Here is a 14199-nt window from a genome sequence, read left to right as displayed (position 1 = left end):
GTAAAATCCATTATTTATTGCAGACTTGATATAACAGGTTAGACCTCAGTTTGGATGACTGAAAAGAGCACAGTCCCAAACCCATACACCTACTCATGTTTTTAAGGAAGGATATTAAAAAGGATTTCACACTTATGTTAATCACACTGCACACTCCAGAGTGGTCAGTATGGGATCCAGACGAGTGGTGGGGCAGTGGTGAGCCGTCTTAATTCGATTTGCAAATGTTATCAGGGGAGCAAAAACTGGAATACTTCAAAATCTGTTTGCCTTTGCTTTGCTAGGATCATCTGTAATATGGAATTGGATTCTGAGTATCTCTGCATGCAGATGAATCTACCCTTGAAGCAATTATTAATAGAGGCACACAACAAAGAATTTTTGAGGGAATGGCAAGATTCCTCTGGGTCAGTTGTGAGGCCAGGGAGAGGAATTCTGGGGGCTAGAACTGAAGCATCAACACTCTCTTGGACAATAAGTTATTGTTCACACTCTTAGTGATGTCTTCTATTAATAAACGGTGGTGTGCTTGCTTGGGGTACACTTGCCTAGAAGCGACATAGCTTCAATACTGGTACTTTGTGAAAAGGAAATGACAGAAATCTGTGAGGGGAAATGGTGCTTGCTTTGGCTGTTCCACAGAAGCACAAATGGCAAAAATGCTTTAAGAATGGTTAGCTAATGGCTGAGCCTTACCTGCTCATAAAGGGGATGATGAAAAGAGGAAGTGGTAACTGATCACATGATGACTCCGCTCCCAGGTGAACCATAATCCTTGCTATGGCTTGTACCTCTTTCTCCATTTCAGCTCCACTATAAGGGTAGGAATTAGTACAAATTCAGAGATGCTGCATTACCTCTGCTAACCAGGAGCCACTGCCATGTATATTCACTCCACATTTTCAAATACTTTTACATTTGCTGTGAATTGGCATGAAAGTGGCCTACTTGTGAATTGATCGTGCAGGAATTTCATCTAATATCAATCTCTCTGAAACAATGGTAACCTAGACTGTCCGATCAACACTTGAGCAAAGAGATTTTAACTATGTATATCTAGCCTACTGATGTTAGCAGTGACCATATAATAGCCCATCCATTTCCCACCCTCAGATGAAAGATTTTTGTCTCCATTTTTATTTCTCTTTAGTGACTGAGTACTCTCGTGATGTGTTGTACAAAATATCACAGTATGATATTGTGACTGTTGACTCAGCCCAGAAACTTAAGGCATGGATTCGTAGCCTGCTTTAACTTAAATAGTACTCAATACATTTTGAAATTAAAAAATAACAAAATATTTTATTTAATGGAATGTCAGGTGAAATCAGGGGTTGAAATTTCTGAGATAAAACCAGCACATATACAGATTTTATTTCTTATGCTTCAGTCTAATAAGAGGGAAAGCCATTGTGCCCTGGGGAACTAGTTGGTTACAGTATTAGGCAGGATGCTGGACTAAATGAATCACTGGTCTGATCCAGCAGCACTTTAGGTACTGAATGATAAGTTTAGTGACTTTCATAAATCCCAGCATCATTAATGATCACAGCTAGATTCATAGTTGTCATGAAATACTGTGTGTGGAAATGTGCTTGTGTTAATACATATAGTATTGTACTGATGCAGAATTCCCATCAGTTTTGTTGTTTTTCATGAGAGGCTACTGTAGTAACTGTATTGACTATACCAGGGGTAGTCAAATTGCGGCCCTCCAGATGTCCATGGACTACAATTCCCAGGAGCCCCTGCCAGCGAATGCCCCTGGACTATACTGATGTCTATCTTTTCCTGTATTTATAATTATGCTTTATTGTGAGTCACTTTGAGAAGGAGGGAGGATAAATATACATTTGCAGTAAATATATCAAATAAATAAGTTCCTCTGTGATTTGAAAACAAATCCTGAACAAACTACCTGATCCAAAAAGCTTCTTGGAAACATAATTCACTGATTAATTTTGGGTTGTTTTTTTAAACAATCTGGGTTGTTAAGAAATACTGCCATTCCTTTAGTTATGGTCTCTGATTCCCCCAGTCATGCCATTTTATGCCATGCTTGTAGCTAAGACTGAGAATAACCAGAATCCAAGCATGCAATGTTACATTACACTTACTCAGCAAGAAACTCCTGTAGTTTAACTTTTATTTCCATCTTTTAGGTGTTGGTTCAGAAGAGAGAAAGAAATGTATAAAAGAACTTGACATTTGTAGGAAGAAAGAATGAAATCCTCCCCAAGGAAAACAAAATTAATCTACAACATTGTCCCCTGCATGGAGAATTATTTTTACATGGATGAGAAACTAAAATGAAGAACTAGGTGTTCGCACACCCACACACACGTCAGTGAAGAAGAGAGGCCAATCTCACATTCACAAACAGGGTTACAGTTAGGTACAGTAATTGCTTATGTATAACCCATTTACAGGGGATTACCTTACATTCTGCAAACTTAAATGGACTCCGGGGAATGGTAGAGGACAGGAAGGCCTGGAGGATCATTGTCCATGGGGTCGCGATGGGTCGGACACGACTTCGCACATAACAACAACACCTTACATTCAAGGTCTCCATCTTTTCAAGCAGATATGTATTTCATAATGTAAACTTCTACTTCCTGTAAAAAATAGTCACTGCCTTAGTAAGAAAAGACTATAATTTTTAGTTTGATTCAGTGCTATCATTGCTGGCAAATGCTTTACACTTATTTATCAAAATATTTCTACTTCCCTATCATTGCGACTCAGGGCTGCTTACACATCATGGTTAAAACCTTTCAATCCAAAGTAAAGAGATTTAAAACCCCAAATACCTCCTCCTCTCACAGACCATGGTTGTAAACATTGGCAACTATCACGCCCCTAACGCCTAACAAAATCCTGCTTCACTCTTCACATTCCCTTATTATGTCTGTTCACATAAGTTCTAAATACTTAAATTCTAAATACTTAGCTTCAGCATAAAAAGAATATATACTGCAGCCTTTGCAGAATAGTATGTACCATTGAGCACCCATATAATTTTGAGGTAGCGATGTATCACAGAATATCCTTGCATATCAAAACATTAAAAAGTGTTATCCCCAAAATTTGATATTTCTAACATTCTGCATTTATCCAAAGCAGTTCCAGTCAATAGTAATCTTGTTACCCACAGTAAAACCAGACAGTAAATTATGCCACTGGGGGTGGAAATGAGGCACTCTTCAGGGACAATCAACTGGCTCATACAGCCTAGATTTCACATTGCAATAAAGAAGCAAACAAGTCAAGGCTACCCTAAATTAGGGTTGGATGGATTTCCCACATTCTCCATCAGTCTGCCATGGGCTGGCTGTGTTTGGGGCTCCAATCTGTCTTCCAATTGTTTATAGAGAATTCTTGTAATTAATTTTGGAATTGGCAAGTGCACAGTTTGTTCTGGCCACAGCCTTCTGTTCCTTCCATTCATTTGGACATTTGCATGATTCTTTTTTTTTTTCTGGTACGATGTGGATCTTTATATGAATAGTAATGTTCATGTGGCCCCATTTCAAAGAAAACAACTTTGAATGCAGTTTACACAGCCTTTGGCCAATTTTTTGTTTTCCCACTTTTAGATATGTACCCATTTATATACTGCCTTTCTCCCTCTGTGTTCAAGGGGATGTCCAATGCAGAACAACACCTCAAATATGACGCACACAATACAAAAGGAAAATGGGGACAAAAACCAGAGAAGCAGGAAACAAACCAATTGGGGCACTTAACACTCAAGTGTTATCCTGAAATTGATTACGAGGCCTTGAAGCCGCCTGTGTGGCTGTCTTATGAAAAACACTTTAGTGTAATTTTCTTGTGACTCTAAATTGCTTACTAGGAGGCTTATCATTGTATCGATGCTTAACTATAGGCTGAAAAGAGGTAATGATCACCTCTGCTATCGGTCCACTTCAGCTGGCGCATTGTTCAGTTTCAAGTCTGTTTTTGTTGTTGAAGGGGCATGTATGCAGCAGTGAAATGAATCGGGCTCTCTCCTCACCAGTATCTGCAGGGAAGTGGCCATCCTCTCAAACCAGCCAGCAGCCACTAACTGCCTTTCTTTCCTCCAGCTAGCCTGCCAAGATTTCAGAAGCATTGATTTTTATACTCTGCTTTTCACTACCCGAAGGAATCCCAAAGCAGTATACAAACACTTTTCCCTTCCTCTCCCCACAACAGACACACTGTGAAGTGGGTGGGGCTGAGAGAGCTCTGAGAGAACTGTGACTGACCCAAGGTCACTCAGCTTGCTGCATGTGGAAGAGGGAGTCTCTGTAGCATTTTGCCTGCCCTCGCTCCTGCCCTCCTCTCTCAAAAGATTGTTTCCTTCCTAAGACACCTCTTTTTCAGCTCTGATGGGAAACATCTGTCCCATATGTATGGATATAGTAACAGCAATTAAATACTAAGATCTGCCTCATTATTCTGACTCAAAAGAGACCCAGTTTGCTGCTTACCAGCAACTTGAAGTGGGTGCCAAATATTCTTCTATAATTTCTCGTCACAAAAGGAATCACAATGCGGACAATTCTCATCCTTTTCATCCAAGTCAGTCTGTTGATTTCTTTTCAGTTCCAAGAAGTGTACAAAACGAGTTATTTCCCCTTCATTACATGGTATGCACCATTCAGGAAGTGGCTGTGTATCAGAATATGGCCTTTGCCATAAAAGGAGTGCATGGCTTAGTCGCAGTTCCCATTAAAAGCCACCTTTTCTACCTTAGCTATAACGTACATTATTGCCTTCCGCTAGGGAGACAGGTTTATTCTCAAATCCTTAGTTTGGTAGTTTCTACCGCGCTAATCTTGACCATTAAATTTGGGGATTTTAAGACAATAATCTTAATCATTTCATTCATTGTTTTCATTTTTCAGTTAATCGTTTCATTATACATAAGTAGCTTTCCATCAGCTTTTCATTCTGTAAGGAACAAGTGTGTATTAGAAATGCATTTTTTAATGTGGGCCATTTCTGGGTTTTGAATGCTTCCCATACATCCCTGTGCATCAGTCATCCTCACAGTAGACTTCCAGGATTAACCACTATTATTAATGCCCTATTGGCTGTAGGAGAAGGTGAGGCCAAGGTAATGTTTGATCTATTACATTTTAAAAATTCTGCTCTTCCAAGAAGCTCAGAGACCTTTACCGCATGGAGGATGTGGTGCCGGGCTGCAGCCTGGTGTTTGACCCAGGACTAGTTGCTCTGAGTCTTCCTGCTACCACATGGGGGAGCATTTAGCCCTAAATCTTTCAACCACAAAATCAAATAGAAGCTTGATTATGATAAAATCTCCTCTTCCAGCCAATGGCAGAAATATTATTCATTAAACTAGTCTTTAACCATGCCATCCTGAGCAGAGTTACCTCCTTCTAAACCCACTTAAGCCCCTGAGTTTAGGATTGCACTGTAAACCAAGTTGTAATGAATATTTATAGCAGTGTGTTTTCAGTAAATAATCCTAAGGAAACTTGGGATAGGAGTGGGAATTGGCTATTTGCCACATGCTGCAGACATGTTTTCAGCTTACCGTAAGGACTTATTTGCACGTTTAATTTTAGATCTCTGGTCCACACTTATGCAAAGGAATAAAGAAAACAATGTAATTTTGCTGCCTGCCTTGGGTCCCTGTTCTCTGGGATAAATGCAGACAAATATATTTTAAAAATTAAATTGAGTAAATAAACACGGTAAGTAAACTCAGCCCTTAGACAAGGTACTTGCCCCCCCCCCTATACCAAGATATATGAAGAAAGATGAAACTTGGAAAGATAAACATGTGTTATCTCCACCTGCATTTCACTCTTTTGCTCGGCAATCTCATTCAAATAAATGGTGAAAATTACACACATTAGAATTGGTTCTCTAGAGCAAGGTGCCTGTCCTCTATCAAGAGTAAAGCTTTTCTCCTTGCTGTGCTGTTTTGACCGTTCTTGTGGTTTTGTCTTTGGGCGTCTTTATGGAAGACCATGTGCCAGAAATAAGCCCTGTACAAAGAAGAATTATACAGCTAAAGGAAATGTTTAAGGTAATTTTTCCTCCAGGAGCAATTGCCTACAAAACAGAAAATAAAATAACCCCAAAGTCAGACACAACAAACAGTTCAATATTCTACGCTTGAACTGGTTTTGCTGCTCTTAAGGGGAATGTCATACCACAAAGCTTGGTATTTCCAGCACATGTTCAGAACTCCACTGCTGGACACCAGCCAGTTGTGCATTTCCCCAAATACCTGCTGCCTTGCAGACCGAGATAACATGATGTACTCTAGTTCCTTAGGAGTACTTAATGCATCACACAGCAGCAAACGAAGGTAAGGACCCAACAGCAAACCCTCTACACCCGGCCTGTGTAGCTCTATAAATACACCCTTGAGAATACATGGGTATTGCATACATATAGCATGTTTTTTTAAGTCACATGAACTGGTGTGTGAAACATCCCTTAACATTTGCATCTTCAGTTTCTCTGGTGAAATGAACCTCATATTGTGATCTTTAAGATAACCGGAAGTACCACTGAACTGAGTGGGACTGATTTTGGGTTGAAACATGTTCAACAGCTCAGCCCAGCTGTTGGTGTTCCTGCTGAACTCAGTGTGAGTGCTGCTATTGTTCTTTGTGTTGATGGGATAAAGGTAGTGTCACTATCTGGAGCCACCATAAGGCACCAGAACTCCCATTCTGGGCAATGAAGAAATGTGGGCTCCCATACTCCTGGATAGGCCAATACAGAGTGGGAGAAAAGCCAGCTGGACCGGCCCTGCCCCCTGCTCCTGAACAAACACAACTATTTGCATTCATCTAAATGCTAACATGTAGCTGTCACCCCCAAGACTGGGAATATTTGTGTTCCCAATCACAGGAGGAGACCCCACACAAACATTTGGTATGTCTAAAGAAATTGTCATGGACAAACTCGACTCTGTAAATGAATGCTGCTGACAAGGAAGATTATGAAAGTTTTACCCCTCCCTTTGCTATATTCACAATAAGCTGATGTAGCACTTTTCTAAGCTAGTTTGGTACTCTAACTTCCTTATTCTTTGTTGTCTCAGGGAATTTCTAATGTCTCTCTGTGTTGCTTGTTTTAAGCTGCATAACTATTATTTTTCATAACAAAAGTTACACCCACACTGAGGCAAACACATAGAGAAGCAGAAGAGATATTTTTTTTATAGCCCACTTTCCCTTACCTTAAGGAGTCTCAATGTGGCTTACAATTTCCTTCCTTTTCTGTCCCCCACAACAGTTGAATTGTAAGGTAGGGTTTGACCGGCCCAGGATCATCAAGGAAGCTTCATGTGAAGCCTGATTCTTCAGATTAGACTCTGCCACTCTTAACCACTACATCACCCTGACTATCAGGCAAAGCAGCCCAAATTCCTCCTCCCAAGCGGTTGTGTGTGGTATTTCAAATGGTTCCATCTTGCAGGTGTTTGCAATGAGAGACTGGCTGTCTCACCTTCCTCAAGGACATCACTCTGTTAGGATAATTAGTTATAGGAGAAACCTGGTATCTGCCAAAGGGAGGGGGTGAGTTGGAGAGATTAGGTAATCTTCTAGAAGGTTCTAGCAAGGATAGTTCCTAACTAGCCAGACTGGTCACCTGACCCTGGCAGGCTAAAGCTTGTATTTAGCCTGGTAATTGAGAAAGGGTATGCTAGTTTGTTTCTCCCCCCCCCTTCTGGTCCACATCTATGAAATTACTACAGCATGCTAGAAAATAATCTGAATTGGGGCCTGCTTGTGAAAGTAATTAAGGGTGTGTTGTTTGATTTTCAAGTTCCAGGTAGTAAGCTAGCTTCCTTATTTTGTGCTGCTTATCTTGAGAGTATTATTGCATTACTATAATGTAATAAATAAATAAAAATAACATTTTATCAAAACACTTTTCCTGAACGTTTCATAGTTATCTAACTATAGAGAAATATCTGGTTATTTGCATACACTTACCCTGATAACCCATGGGGTTCAGCCAAGAACTCCTTGATGCTGATTTGCAGTTATTCCCATGCACAAGGTGGGGTATCATCAACTCTACCCTGGAGAAAACTTTGATTTTTTAAAAATGTTTTTAAAAAAGATATTAAGGCCCATGGATTGCCAACTGACTTTGTTTTCAAGTTGCAATAAATAAATAAATATAAAGAAGAATATATAAAAAACAAATGAAGTATTATCAAGTAATCCAGTAACAGCATAATATTACTGTCTTAAGCAGGTTCTAGTGTGGTAGCATATGAATTCTCTGATTAGATAAAGAAATTGTAAGTTTATATAATTTAAGAGAGCAATCCTTCTTACATCTAGCCTTTTTCAAGCTTTTGATCATGGAGGACACTCTGAATAATTTTTTAGGCTTTGAGGAGCCCCAGAAATGATGTCAGCAAGATATACCTCCCTGGCACACCCCTGGAAGTGACATGTGACCAGAAGTAATGCCACCTGCATTAACAGGCAGGTTTGAGGAGGACTGAGAGGAGACAGACAGGAGGTGGTTTAAGAGGGGAGTAAGTGTGCAGGCTGTGCCCCCTTCCAGGTACAGAAAATACAAGTGATCTCACTCATGCAGTGAAGGGGCAGTGAAAGTGGCCAGTTCCCTAGCTAGTAACTAAGTCCATTAAGGCAGGAGGAGGAAGGCTATGGACCCCCTGTGGAGCTCCTTCAGACCCCCATGGTCATCTGATCGGGAATCCCTGGTCTATTCCCAAAAACTGTGATTGTGATACAAGATCAAAAGAATGAAGTGCATGTATTTCAGAGGAATCTGAGGCTATTGTGTGAAATGAGGGGAAAGCAAGATGTTAAGAACAACAAGTTCAAAGGCCTAAACAGCCCTAAAAAGGCTGTTGGCAGGCAAGGGGACACCTTTGGAAAGGAAGACGCGACTCCAAATAGATTGGCATTTAAATTGGCCACAGCTTTTATTCAACACCCAACGCAGAGGGTTGGAGGCAACAAGCGAATGAAACTGAGCTACGCAGTCCGCTGACTGCGGTGTCCGAATGACGATCCATAGGGAGCCCATCATTTCCCCGCTGAGAATACGGGTCTCCCATGTGGATGAGCCTAAATCTGAGAGATGACCCAGATGGAGGGCCAAGGGGCGCAAACCTCCTTGGTTACCGCCAGGGTCATCCGGTCATGAACGAGCTACAAGCTTACCCCGCAGGATCTGCCTGCGGCTCGTTACCACCACCTCTTTAATGAGGCCCCAGTCACCGCGGGAAGACCGATCGCACACCGGTTCCCTTCAAAACAGTTTCATTCTCTTGTGCCAACAAACGCCACAGAACGAGGGACATCTCGTTCCCGCCAACCCTCGACCTCCCTCAACCATAACATTAACTCCCATCTAATATCAAAGAGCCAGGCATCCTGGCCCCAATCCGTCAGATGGACACCATCTGGGCGGTAAAAGGCAGTAATTTGGCAATCTAAGTCGGGATGCCATATCACCCGCCCCCCATTTTGAACAATGAAACGAGAAACAGCTCGGTTAACTTTGGCCTTAGCCCTATTAATGACTGCCGGACCCTTAATGCTCCTCCAGGCCAAGCGGCTCAACATCTCCGACCACATTAATATAGTTCCAGGCATCCTCTGCTGCAGGACTGTCAAATCCGCAATGATGTCGTTAATCAGCTGGCGGCCCGGTACGCTAGGAATGTCATTCTCGCCCAGTTGTACGATGGCGACATCCGGCCTTCCCCAAAAATGCACTGAGCGAGCTGCAATTTCCAATAACGATTTCCATCTTAGGCCCCGACAGCCGATCCAGATAATGCGAAGATGTCTCCCCAGACCAAGGTGACGATCCCAGCCAGAGTTGATGGCGTACTGGCTTGCCCAATGCACGATACTGTGCCCGAATACGAACACCGTCCAAACAGGGGGGGGTGGTCCTGGAACAAGGCAGAAATTAATCAACAATATCTGGTCGAATGTATGATTTGTATGCTGCTGACTTCCATCGACCTAAACGCATTATCCTTCCACTGGATGCACCATCCTGAAACGCCTGGGTAGCAGCCCCGATTCTAAATGAATGTGTTCCATAATGCTCGGCTGCCAACCCCATTTTTTGTAAACAACCCCGCAAAATGGATAAAAACTGAAAACGTGACAAGAATGAACCATCCTTATGCATCAACAAAGGTCCGGACTTACCAGGGCGAATGTTCATGAACCTGCACGCCCAACGCACCGGACATATAAAAGCCTTTTTTGCCCTGGGGATGTATATTGAAGTACCCTGTCCTGCCTGGTCCATTTTGGACCGGTTGAGGTGGACAACCAGTCCCTCATTCTGGAAAACCAAAGCATCTGAAGTTAAAACACCTGGCCCAGCAACGAACCTCGATGGGGAAATTAATTCACCGCCCCTAAACGCTCCAAAAAAGGCCAAAGTGAAGGCTGTTCCCACCAGACAAAACTCATAGTGGTCAAAGCATACTGTATCCAATATTCTTAACAACTCGACTAGCAGGTGTCTGGTTATGGGGCGCCGAAGGTCCCTAACTGCTGGGGCTTCACGCCTCCAACCGGTGACCGCCCTTTGAGCTAAAAATGAACAGGCAGGGTCCCAACTTTTGAAAAGTTTGCTGACAAATGAAAGACCTGCTAATTGGACCTTAATTGATCTGGGGGACAAACCCTTCCCTCTTAAGTGCGCCATATATTGTAGTAATAAATGTTCAGACATGGGCCACTTCCCACAGAAGCCCTTAGAGTCTGCAAAGGAGAGAAAGCTCCTTGCTGCTCCTTCGTATGCCCGGCGCGTAGAAGGTGCCATGGACCCCAAAATCCCTTGTAGGATCAATCGATGCCAAGGGACCAAAGTTCTTCCGGGAAGACTTCTGGACTCGAACGCGCTTCTGGTGCCAGATGACGAAATCTCTCGTCCTGAAAACGAGAGAGGGCGTCGGCTACCTTATTGTCCACGCCCGCCACATGAGCGGCTTTAAATGCAATGTTAAGAGTTAAACAGGTCAACACCAATCTGCGTATCAAGCGCATGACCCTGCTAGATTTTGAAGATTGACGGTTAACAATACGAACCACAGCTTGGTTATCGCACCAAAATGTGACTCGCTTGTTGACAAACAAGTGCCCCCAAATGACTACTGCTACTAATATGGGGAACATTTCCAAAAAGGTCAGGTCACGCCGAACCTCCCCATTCCAAGAATCCGGCCAACGCATGGCGCACCATTGATTCCTGTAGAAAACCCCAAAACCTAAACTGCCTGCAGCATCAGACTGCACTTGCAGGCAGTTCCCCAGGGAAAAGGGGGTTTGCCAAATGGCCACCCCGTTAAAAGACCTCAAAAACGTTTGCCACACGGCTAAGTCCTCTTTTATATGTCGGGTAACTCGTATGTGGTGATGTGACTTTTTTATTCCCACTGTAGCGTGTGCCAGACGGGCGCAAAATGCCCTGCCCGGCACGACTACTTTACAAGCAAAGTTGAGATGGCCTATCAAACTTTGCATCTCCTTCAAAGTGCATTTTTCTTTTCTAGACATCTCATCGAGCACCCTCAAGAGATTATCCAATTTGTTCCTAGGCAGTCTGGACGTTCCGGAAACAGAATCCAGTTCAATCCCCAAATATGTTAAAATTGCCGAGGGGCCCTCTGTTTTTTCCGCTGCCAAAGGAACCCCAAATTCACGGGCCAGAGATTGAAAAATGGATAAGCGATGCGCACATTCCAGGGACCCCCGGGGGCCAACAAAAAGAAAGTCATCCAAGTAATGGGTGACAGCTGTAAATTGCCCCTTCTCTTTTACTGCCCATTCCAAGAATGAGCTAAAAGTTTCGAAGGCTGCACAGGCCACCGAGCACCCCATGGGCATGGCCTTGTCAACATACCATTGTCCTTGAAAATATAAACCCAGTAAATCAAAATCCTTGGGGTGTACCGGGAGTAACCTAAATGCGGATTGAATATCGCATTTTGCCATCAAGGCTCCTGGGCCACTGGCTCGAACCAAAGCAACCGCTTGATCAAACGGTGCGTATTTTACTGTGCACAATTCAGGAGGTATTCCATCGTTCACTGAAGAGCCCGCTGGGTAAGATAGGTGATGAATTAGCCTAAATTCACCCGGAGCCTTTTTGGGGACCACCCCCAATGGAGATACCCGTAAATGCGGTATGGGCGGGAAATCGAAAGGACCAGCCATACGGCCTTCCGCACACTCCTTCCTAAGCTTCTTTCTAACCACGTCAGGCATAGCCTTAGCGGACTTCAAATTGTCGCACTTAGTGGCCACTCGCGGGCCATTATAAGGAATCCTGAAACCCTCTGAGAAACCTAAAGTTATATAGTCGGCCGCTACCCTGTTAGGGTACTGCCGAAGCCAATCCATGAGATTGGGCAAACTTACCGGGGTGAGAGCCTTGCAGCGGAGTGAAGATGGTGCACTCTTATGCTGGCTTTGCTGAAGTTGACGGTCCAGAAGTCCCCGACCCCCCTTCTTTTTTTCCAGAGGGTCGGGCCCCACGAAAGGGCGTTTGGGTGCTGCTCTTGTTACAAGATGGGAGGGGATGACTACCTCCGCAATTCTCACACTTATGATCGAAGCGGCAACGCCGCCGCCGACAACCTTTATTGTTGTAATCCCAGCAGGGGAGGCCGGAAGAACGTCTCCCGGTCCCCCACTGCTGACCTCTATCCTTGGGGCGTCTGGCACTTGAACCCACGTGCACGAACCACGTGTCCGGGTGCTTCAAGTCCCATCGTGCATCCGCATTCTGGGACGCTAACTCCCTAAAAACCCTGTCATATTCTATTGCAGCCTCGTCGCCTGCAATGTCCCTGGCTTCAAGAATGTGCGAGAAATATCTTCCCAAATGCCACCCCCTTTCCGGGTATGACCCCGCCACGATAGTTATATAAACTGCAAATCCCTTCAACCAGTTGTCGAAGGAACGTTCCCAGTGTGCAGCAGCCTTCTTTTTCTTACTATCTCTTTTGCTGCCAGTGTCCCCTCCCCCCTCCTGACCCGGGATCAGGGAGAAGAAATCAACAAAATAACCCTCCAGGGCCCGTTCTCGAATTTTTGTACCCAAATGAACCCCTGGGGGGGCATCTGCCACTTTGCATTTGACGGGGGGTGCCCTGTCTTTTTCTGGTATGCCCGCCTCGTCCAACAACCTCTTGGTGTTGGATCGACGGTAGTCCATCCACTTAGGGATCCCCGGGACGAAAGCCGCTTCTACCCAGTGCCAACCCTCCCGCCGGATGTCCGTCCCCTCATCCCAGGAGGAGGACTCACCCGACGATGGGGTACTCCTAGCTGACCGTCTGCGCTTGTGACCGCTTGATTTTGAATGCTTCTTGTGACGGGGTCCCGATCTCGGCTCACCCCGCGCAGACTCCTCAGATGTGGCACTTTTGTTGTCACTCGCATTCCCAGCAGGGCTGATCCTGCCACTGGCTTCCCCTGACATACGGGTATTGGTCATGTGTTCCACTGCCCTTGCATACCCCAGCCAAAATTTATCATCCGTCTTAGTAACTAGACTTTTTTGACTCGAGGTGCGGCCTCTGACTGGAGAAGAATCAGAGCCCCCTTGACTAAAATCTTCCTCCTCCCTTGACTCATATGAGGAAGAACTACTAGATTCAGATGTCCCGTCCTGAAACCTGCCCCTGCGACCAGCAGGTGCCGCACTCCTGGTGCGACTGGGGGTCTTTGAATGTTTGCTCCCCCTATGGCGTGTCCTGCCTCTCCCTAAATCTAAAGGAGAGCCCTCAGAGGAAGATGCCTGGCTAAGGGAAACCCTGCTTGCCGCTTGCTTTGCCCTGCCAGATTTTTGCCGGGCCCCAGATTGCTTTTTCAAGATGGAGGCTGCGGGAGGTTTTTGGCCCTTTTGGCTCTGACGCCCACGTGCCTTGGCTCCCGAATCCGCCCGTTCTTGGCTCCCTGCCTTGCTCCTGCTTGACGACCGGGCCCTAGCTGTGGAAGCGGGCCTGCGTGCCGAAGCCGCGCTTGCCGCCCCGCTGCCGCTCGTCCCGCCCCTTTTTGCCTGTGAGGCGGGCAGGGCCGTCGCCCAAGCAGCCTGGGCCTTGGCGGCGCTGCTGCGCCTCTGGCGTTGCCCCTGGGCCGCGGTAGTACCCTCCTGTCCCTCCGGTGAAACCCGGAGCCGAGAGCCACCCTTCCCGCT

The 14199-nt window shown here is 44.8% G+C and overlaps 1 long non-coding RNA gene across 1 annotated transcript in view; it reads right to left on the bottom strand.

Annotated features, from left to right (window-relative positions):
• Positions 1-7336, bottom strand: part of LOC143819234 (uncharacterized) — a 32248-nt gene extending 24912 nt beyond the window's left edge. Inside the window, exons 1-3 of the long non-coding RNA XR_013224872.1 lie at positions 7217-7336; positions 2443-2618; positions 697-813 (exon numbers count right to left, since the gene is read on the bottom strand). This is a non-coding gene — a long non-coding RNA (uncharacterized LOC143819234). The remainder of the gene's footprint in view (positions 1-696; positions 814-2442; positions 2619-7216) is intronic.
• Between the last annotated feature and the right edge of the window lie 6863 nt (positions 7337-14199).

This window comes from Paroedura picta, chromosome 10 (assembly GCF_049243985.1).
Source record: "Paroedura picta isolate Pp20150507F chromosome 10, Ppicta_v3.0, whole genome shotgun sequence".
NCBI lineage: Eukaryota > Metazoa > Chordata > Lepidosauria > Squamata > Gekkonidae > Paroedura > Paroedura picta.
The sequence above is the reverse complement of the archived record's forward strand: the minus strand, read 5'-3'. Positions and strand labels throughout refer to the sequence as shown.